The sequence below is a fragment of the Saccostrea cucullata genome, unplaced genomic scaffold (genome assembly GCF_032062105.1).
Source record: "Saccostrea cucullata isolate Sc308-1 unplaced genomic scaffold, CSIRO_AGI_Scuc_v1 ctg16449, whole genome shotgun sequence".
Lineage (NCBI taxonomy): Eukaryota > Metazoa > Mollusca > Bivalvia > Ostreida > Ostreidae > Saccostrea > Saccostrea cuccullata.
In genome coordinates, this window is record NW_026940993.1 from 3200 (window position 1) to 12957 (window position 9758).

The following is a 9758-nucleotide window of genomic DNA, read 5'->3' on the forward strand; positions in this document are numbered from 1 at the left end:
GGCATTTGTGTTAGATACCAGAGGTTGGCATTTCTTATATACCGGGATAATCCGTCAGGAAAAAAATACTTCAGTTGGTTTGTCAAAATTACATTTTTAGTGTTTCAAGTTTTTAAATACAAGTTTAGAAAGTGATAAGGATTTTGTTTTAATATGAATTAATATATTAATAATATAAACTGGTCAGATAAGAATCATTCATCGAATTGGCTGGGGGTTGAGTATTATCATACTAGTATTTTACTATTAATAGTGAATATTGTTTTTTTTAATTCATAAAATTATTATTTTTATTATTGGGGGTGGGTGGGTTGCTTTTCATTTTTTCCTTGAGAACCCCCCCCCCCCCCCCCCCCAAAAAAAAAGCTTTTGAAAAAGTCACTTTGGTCGGCCTGTGTAATTAGGGACACCTGTCCTCACGTGCCATTTCAGGTGGAGACACGTGCCGCGAAGACACCTGTCACTGTGTATTTTTTGTATATTCTATGTGAATTGAGACGGTTTTGTACCTAAAGGGAACAATGGGCTGTCGTCGAGCATGTACACACACAGTCTCCGACCGAAAATTCTTTTAAATTAAGATGATGATTCGTGTTTCTTTTTATCATTTAAAAAATTGTATATTCCATAAATAAAGTTATACAAGAAAACATATTTATAAAATAACCTACATTTAAGAAGTTCAATGAAAGAACAAATTATTTAGAATTTTTATTTCAATTTTCATTACTGATTTAAAATAAAACTATCAGAAATTAAATATTTTTCTATAGGTATTGAATAGATCTTAATTCTCGTCGTGTATAATTATATTAAATCAGAATGACGTTAATAGATCAATGTGAAATCAAAACTGTATTTAATATTGTTGATGGGTTTTTGTGTGAAATTTGTAATCTAACGTACTACAAAGACATTTATTAGATAAATGTTTATAATATAATTCATCACATAAAACGTTTTTTTTTTTTTTGTTTTTTTTTTTTGTCTTTCCTTTTTTTGTTTAAATATGTACGCAGATCCCCGTGTAGTTAACGCCTGCACTTTTCGCATGAAATTACAATGTAGGGTCCTAAATGCACATACATTATATTTAACAAACTTTAAAATTTTCAGCCATTTTTTTTTTCCAAAGGCCATTGCTTTATATAAAGAAAAGTCTATAATATTTTGCATGATTTTGTTTTCCTTAAGAACAATGGATTTTAAAGTAGTGCATGATAAGGCAATCTATTAAAAGAATTAATTGTATAATTAATTCATTGTATATTTGTCACGATTGTATTTTGTGCACTTTTTGTTGATTTCATTCTATAAAGGTATGAAGTTTGTCAATACTTCAACAAACATTTCTTTATCTATGTTGAACACTACTTTATTTTTATTCGCTGACATGCTACTCTTTAAAAAAAAACTTGCGTGACTAATAGACTTGATCTTCAGGCCTGTAGGAAAGTAATTTCCGTTAGAGTAATAAACTAACCGGGATTTATTTTTATTTATTTAGCATACCTTACCAGATTTCTTAACGAAAAAAAAAAAACATTAAAGAATAAGGGCGGGACCAGCAGCTAAAGCTGTGTGCATAAGTACATCCCTGCACATCAACGAGTATAGATGACTTTCGACATAATCTTTCCCATGACTTCACTTATACCAATCTCGACTAAAATACTGAATTAAAATACTGTTATATTTTCCTGCCTTTGATAAGATGTTAGTTTTGTTCCACCTAGAGATATAACTCTCCTAAGAAAAAGGTTTTCAACATATTCTGATTCATTTTTTAAAACAATTTTACGTGTTAAAATGATGTGTGAAATTTTTTTAGCTAAAAGCCAAGGAGTTTAAAGTACAATGTACATGTAGCAATTAGAGAAAAGTCGAGCAGGTCCACCAGTAATATTGATAGCAGGCTCAAAATCTAATTAAACCCCGAAAAGGAGGGAGTTCAATTAGTAATTTAACACCCACCCCCCACCCCCCAAAAAAAACACAACAATTTATTAGCAATGAATTATTAATCACCGAACTTTTCAATCATCACTATTGAAATAAAAAGAAAATGTTCTTAATAATCATATTATAATATTATTGTAGCTCATTTTCATGCCTTTTAGGATTCCTGTGGAAAGTTCACAATAAAAAAAAATTTGCTTTTAAAAATTTAACATCTTTTAGTGTGACATTATAAAAGAAGCGGGGAGAGGGGGGTGCTTTCAGCAAGGACGGCCACTAAAAACAACCAAGCCCCGAAACCTATATCCCGAAGGCAAATAAGTTGAGGTGTTGAGCAAGAAACATTTTTTTCTGCTCTTGCCTCATGTATTTAACCGCTTTTTTTTCTAAGTATACTACGCCTACACATCATATCGGCAAAAATATTTAGGAGCCCTCTTTTTATTCCATGAAAAGGGGAAAACTTAATTAAATTCTAATATAAGATCTCAACAGTTTATATTTCCCATCCTGCATCGCTCTGTAGGCGGTTTATTTCATTGGTCAATTTCCCGAGGCGCCATTTTTGGAGGATCGAGAAGGACGAAGAAGAAGGTGTAAGCAGCTGGTAAATGTGAAAAGTAAAGATGGTTTCACCACCCAGTGTCTTTAAGACTGTGATAAATGCAATGGCCAACTATGAAGGATTAGTGTACGCATATTTTTGTTAACTTTTTACGGTAAATAGTTGTAATATTTGGCAACAACAAATCTTCACTATCGGAGGCAACTTTTGTTCTGACGCCATTTTGAAAAGTTGGATACCTAAGTTTTAAATTGTTAAGTGTATAGATGATAACTGTATATCTGTGTGTCTGTCTGAGTGTCTGTGGTCAACTTAAACCTTCACCATAACTTTAGAACTATACAAGATAGTGGCTTCATATTTATATGCATACTCCACTAATGAAGTGCTTTCAAATGGCAACAAGGACAATGATTATGTGATCTTGACAGTGACCTGTAACAGTATGCTAAAAAAATTGCATTTTCGAACTTTGTTGCTGTGTTTCACAAGTGCATCTTGTTTTTAGCTCTACCTGTCAGAAACCAGAAGAGCTTATGCGATAGTAATGCGTCCGTCCATCTGTCCAGCTGTCCGTCTGTCTGTCTGCAAACACTACTCCTCCTTAAATTTTAGTCTGATTTCAATATAACTTGGCACACAAGTAGACTATACTAAGATACATAATTCTGTGCATCAGTTTTTGATAAGTACAAACCAGTAGAGCTACAGTCCCGACAGAGACTTCTGGTTATTTTTTTCTTCCATCCCGGTTGTTGCTAATGCTATTACCTAATTAGTTAAAATTAGAATGCAATAGTACCTGGACATAATTTATCATTTCAGAAAGAAGAAAACTGTGTGACTTTAAAAGAAAACCAGTGAGATAAAATTGTAGAAAATGTATGATGATTCAGGATGTGGTCATTTGGTAAGTGGTTATTCATTCATGATCAGTATGTATATGACAATTGCCTGAAAAAAAAAAGATTCTAAATTTTATTTAAATACTGAACTGTGGTATATCAGCTGTGAGCTACAAGAAGTTTTATGTAAAAGCTAGGGCTGAAACAATCCCCCCCCCATGTTATGTGTGTATTGCTATGATTGACATACAATCAGTTCTCTAATACACACACTTCAATAAAACTTTGTCGTCTTGAACCTGAATTGAACAGGAAAAAACTCTGAGATCTCTACAAAAATTTGAATGAAAAACAGGAAATGCTTATTAACAGATTTTTGCTGGTCAGTATTTTGATTACTTAAAGGAAGCTCTAAAACCTGCACACTAAAGAGTTCTACTTTATTATCAGGTAGTTTTATGAAGTTAAAGTGATCTGCCCATAGATTAAGATTATGAAAAATGTTATTTTACAGTCAGTTAGATTATTTTTAATAGATTAAATTATTTTTGGCATTATTTAAAAAAAAAATAATTATTTTCATAAATTTTCCAATGTAAGTATAAACAGCAATGATTTCTGCTTACAGTCATAGTCCATTGTCTTTGAAAATTTCTTAGGGAAATGAGGCACATACTATATGTTCTAAATGAATAAAAAAGGCTCATTATGCACATATTAATATGAAATATGATAGATATTTTTCTCTTCAAGGAATAATTTCTGCAAGTCACTAAGTTTTTAGAGTTTCCTTTATTTATATATCTCAATGAAATTATTTGAAGTATTAAATTTTGGTAAATTTTATGATACTAAAAGGTTATATTTATGAAAAAACAGCATGTGTGTATGACAATAGGGCTTAAATTTTTAATGTCTCTTAATTTTTCAGTGACATTAAAACAGGAATTGTCATCACCAATAGACGAATTTCACATTCCTAAGAGTTTCCTCCAATTGTCGGCGCATCGCTCATTTTCCCCACTTTGTCCTTTGTAAGTTACTTGTTAATATTTTCAATCTTCAAAAATATTGGACAATTACGATCTGTATCTGTATTGCCAGAGTATGGGGCAACATGAAAGTCATAATGAATATGTTTATACAGATTTTATTTCTAAGATATTGTCCCTCAAAGTTGATACGGTTAAAGAGGGAAAACAGCGTCTTAAGCCGGTTGACCCCAGATCGACCCTGCAAAGGGGAATAACTTTTGTAATGTGAAAGTCCTTTGTGGTATATCATATAGATCTAAAACTGACTGAATTTTGATCAGCCAATTCATGAACATGATGGATGGATGTAAATAATGTTGGTCAATATATGTAAAAAAAAAAAATTAAATTACTTGTTTTGATATACATTTGTAGTATCTCTCCCACTGAAGTTTATAAACTTGTTATTTATTTCTTAAATAAACTGAGCGTAAATATGCAATACCGGTATAAAATTACTGATAAGATACATGTATACTTAAACCATGATAAAATCATATGTGTCCAATGCAGCATATGATAAATCATTAACAGACAAGTACATGTGTATATATACTGTAAAACATATATATTGCATTATTTTTAGGTCCTGTTCTGTGGATGCCCTTAGACAGTGTCTACCCATCACTCCATCTGAAATCACTTGTTCTGTGCATATTTCTCTATCAAACTTAAACTACAGAGAGCCTGTGGATAGAGGATGAAGAGTGACCTTGGACTAATTTTCTAGATCAAAGGTCAGTATCAAAATCTACTGTATATCTTTTTTTAAAATCGTAGTCTAAAGTGTATTTCTCCCCTGGTGTAATCTAGCTTTTGTGCAATGGGGTGGAGGGTCTGCAATGATCTTCAACCAAATTCTAAAAAAAAATCTCTCCCTAATATTTTTGTTATTATAAAGGGAACTGTATACAGGGAAATTTTTGCCCCCATTTTATTTTTGCCCCTTTCGCTCTACCCTCATAAGAGCGAATGTAAAACGGGGCGAGTTCAAAGAATACAGTAATATTTCGTTAACAATAACTATGACTGGACGAATTTAAAACGGGGCAAAATTGTTCGCAAGTGTGAAAGGGTGAAAATAAGACGGGGCGAAAATAACCCTGTATACAGTATGTTTTAAAACTAATCAAACTTAAAGCAGGGTTCTTAGTATGAGATACATGTAGTAATATATTCTCAATGACATAATAAGGCTGAAAACATTATTTCATATTATTTTTTTTCCACTTATCATAAAGCATTAAATATTAAAGAGATACATAAATGCTGAAATCATATGTATCATGGTCATGGAAAGTAATTATTGATATTGGTATATTAAAGGACATTGACTGATCTTTCAGATTTCTAAGTTATATTCAAACATTATAATTCTGACATCATATAATAATTTTGTATGAATATTGCAGATCATAGGTGATGTGAAGAAAACCAGGAAACTGATGTTGAAAGAAGTACTTAATGACCCTTATGAATGGACTTAAATGTGAAAGACTGTTCCATTGTTTATCTAAGATATATGAATTTATTTAATATTTTGATATCATTGAAAAATTCAGTTACAGTTTTTGTACATCATATGAATTATTAAACATATAAAATGGTAATGCTTTTTTCTTTTACATGTAATAAATTTTTTTGATAGATTTTTAAAAGAATACGCATTATTTCACATTGCTTCCTTTAGAAAAGTTAGGGAATCTTGAAGTTTCCCAGTAATTTCCACCAGGAATGGGACTCCACATAATTCCACCAAGTTTCTGCCACACAGAAAGTGCTACACAAGTTCCATAGAAGCTCCCAGTCAAGGAAACTTCAGGAATCATAAGGTTTCACGAGCTTCCATGTAGTTTCCATAAAAGAAAACCTTAAGATTCCATCAAGTTTCCATTCCACGGAAACCACTACGCTCATATTCCATATGGTTTCCGAATCAAGGAAACTTTAGGAATCGTGAGGTTTCCCGAGCTTCCATATAGTTTCCCGTATAAGGAAACCTAAAGATTCCATCAAGTTTCCATTCCACGGAAACCACTACGCTCCGATTCCATATGGTTTCCTGAGTCATGGAAACTTTAGGAATCATGAGGTTTCCCGAGCTTCCATGTAGTTTCCCGTAAAAGGAAACCTAAAGATTCCACCAAGTTTCCATTCCACGGAAACCCCCTACGCTCCGATTCCATCAAGTTTCCTGATTCTGGAAACCAGTGGAATCTTCAGGTTTCCCATTACGGGAAACTACATGGATATTCGGGAAACTTCAGGTTTACAGAGGTTTCCGTGGTTCGGGATACCTTATGGAATCGGAGCGTAGGGGGTTTCCGTGTCACGGAAACTTGCGGAATAACCTAGCATCCTACGGAAACCACTGGGAAACATGATGTAAACTTGAGGTTTCCATGTGGTTTCCAGAAAGTTTCCCGAGACTCGGAAACCACTTTTTTCACCCAGTGAGCAGCTTAGCGAGGTCGAGTATACAGAACCTCTTCTCGAGCAAGTCGATTGCGAACAATGTTTATTTTCTAAGGTTTACTGGCCACCAAATCTTCCTTAAAGATCTTGAAGCACTGAAAGATTGGTTTTGCGCACACCTTACTTAATCTCCGTATAGTATGTACCACATATACTCTCTTTCTCATGTTTTCTATGGTTTTCCCAAAGACCGAATTATTCATTAATTTGTAAAAAAATTTCTCAATCAGATGTAGCTTGCTATTCGGATCCTTTTGTGTGTTAAAATCTATGTAGGACTTTAACCAAGAAGACTGTAATTCTAAAACTGTGGATTTTTGTCAGTTTGAGTTCCTTAGGCAGTTAATACATGTGTGTATTTCAAATTTCGATAATGCAAAATATACTTTTTTCTTTGCACTGAGATCTGGAACACGCTAAGAGTAGTTTCCTTTCAATGCTAATTTCTCTTTGAGCATAAGAGTATGAGGAGATAACATTTCTTGTAATTGTCTTGTTCTCAGGGGCTAAGGGATAATCACTGTGATCATCATGTAGATTATCTGGATATTCCAAGTCAACCTCCAAAATATATTCAGTTTCAGAATCGTCTGGCATATATATGACGTCATTAATTCATCGTTTTGGAAATGCACCAAGCAAAGTCTTTCTGGGGAAAGAGGATTGACATACTCGTCCCATACAGATTGTTCAAATCTAAACAGGTTAGCCAAGTATTGGGTTTGCATGGATCATAATCAGAGACCACGGGATTGCTAGCCTTGGCATATTTCTTGGAGATCATAGACACCCCCATCTAATACCCTGTTTAATCATTAAGATCATGTCAATTGTAGTTTGACTAGGCCTCCCAGGCTAGACCGGAGACGTGTAAAAATGAGCTGGGTCTAAGTGATAAGAAGTCAAACACAAGCAAATCTCTAAATTTTTCAAAGACGTCTTACAACAACAGGATGACAGTTTTTAAGTATAAATCACGATTATCTCCCTTACTGGATCCACATGTCAAAGGTTTGCCATACATTCATTGCATGAGTGTAGTCCTTATCTGATATATCGGATTCAGACAATCGATTGTAAAATGTTGTAATAAGAGACAGCTCTTGGTCATTAAAACAGTTACAAGAGGACATGTAGTCATAGGGATACACACTCCTTCTCAAACAGAGGTCTCTTTGGCTCTGTATGGGAAAATGTTTGTATAGATTTTGGAATTTGGACCCCCTTTCTTTACTGGAGTAAAGTGTCTAGCGAGGCGTTCAAGAACGGAAATGAATCAATGAAACGCAAACCATGTAATAACCAGAAGTCTCTGATGAGACTGTAGCTCTACTGGTTTGTACTTATCACAAATGACGCACTTAAAACTAAGACAACAATAAATAAAACTAGGAGACTTATTGTTCACAGAACAATAAGAGGTCTTTTCACCTTCTCTGAATTTCTGTTTTGTTTTATATCTAACTCCTTAAACGCCACAAAAAAGAAAAATGGCTTAAAAGATACAAAGATGTAAAAAAAAAATGAAAATTCTAAAATTTGAAATGACGTTGACCTTTGACCTTGAATAAATTTTCAAGGTCAAAGGTTAGGGTCACATTGCAATTGACCCCATGCCTCTCCGACTTTTAGTTCTGAAGTTATAAGGTTTAACAGTAAGTACAAAAAAGTTAAAGGGCAATAACTCATATAAGGGGTCATCAGATCCTTTTGCACTTATACAGTGAAGTTATGCCTAAAGACCCTTAAGACATTAGTGAAGGTTTGGTGTCTCTACGGTCTACAGTTTAGGAGTAGCATAACAAGGTTTTTGCAAAAGGGCAATAACTTTTAATAGGGTTAATGTTAGGGGACAAGAATGAAATCTTTAAACAGTTTAAAGAGTACATATGAATGATGCATAGACTTTAAAGATATGTTGAAAGACAAAAGAGATATAAAAAGAGCTAAATTTCTCATTTTTGGAATGACCATGACCTTTGACCTTTACATAATTTTAAAGGTCAAAGGTCATTGAATCTTAAGCAGTTGGTTTCATGATTCTACGATTTGTTTTGAAAATTTTTAATTATTTATAATATTCAAAAAGTTTCAGGGGCAAATATACATTGAAGGGGTCATCGAATACTTTGAATGAATAAATTAAAAATCCCCCTTTAAATTTGTTGAAGACATTGGTGAAAGGTTTCATACTTTTATGGTTTACGGTTTCTGAGGAGTAGTGATAACAAGCATTTCTTGCGAAAAGGGGGAAAACTCCGAAAGGAGTCAAAGATCAAATATGGGGGGGGAATTTTCGGAATAACTTTTAATATCCAATATCATGAACTATTAAGTTTTTGAAATTAACGGTTTCAAAACATCTCCAGAAATAAAATAATAATAAACAGAAGCATTTCAAGAGGTCTTTCCACAGAAAGGTGGAAAGACCTAATTATAAACCCTTGTTTAAGGTTAATTGTTTGGCAAAACTATTATAATCAGACTAAAGCTGTTGGAGGTATACCCTTTGAAAAAAAAATCACAGAAATTATTTTTTTACTTTACCTACGCAACACCATTTATCAGTGACACACACAAATATGTACATGTAGCTCATTATAGTTTATTTTGTGCAAAATTGTGTAAATCAGAACCAACCTACAGGAGTAGCATTTTAACAATTTTACATATTCACACCACAAAATTTGCTTGGAGGAAGTAACATAAATCTTCTTCAATGTCTTCAAGTAAATGAAGCAAAAAATGCTAAGGTTGCAGGATCTTTGAGCATTTCCTTGCTTTCTGTTTGGCCATGGCCCAAAAGGTTTCAATTGGGGCCCTTTCAATTCTTTAAAAAAAATTCAAGAATATTTTATTTCAGTCTGTCAATGTCTGCTT

General features: G+C 33.3%; 1 long non-coding RNA gene across 1 annotated transcript; it reads left to right on the top strand.

Moving 5' to 3' along the window:
* Positions 1-3355: 3355 nt before the first annotated feature.
* On the top strand, positions 3356-5977 carry LOC134256797 (uncharacterized). The gene is made up of 4 exons (XR_009989794.1): positions 3356-3434; positions 4301-4403; positions 4990-5140; positions 5816-5977. It is a non-coding gene; the product is annotated as an uncharacterized LOC134256797 (long non-coding RNA).
* The last annotated feature ends 3781 nt before the right edge of the window (positions 5978-9758 follow it).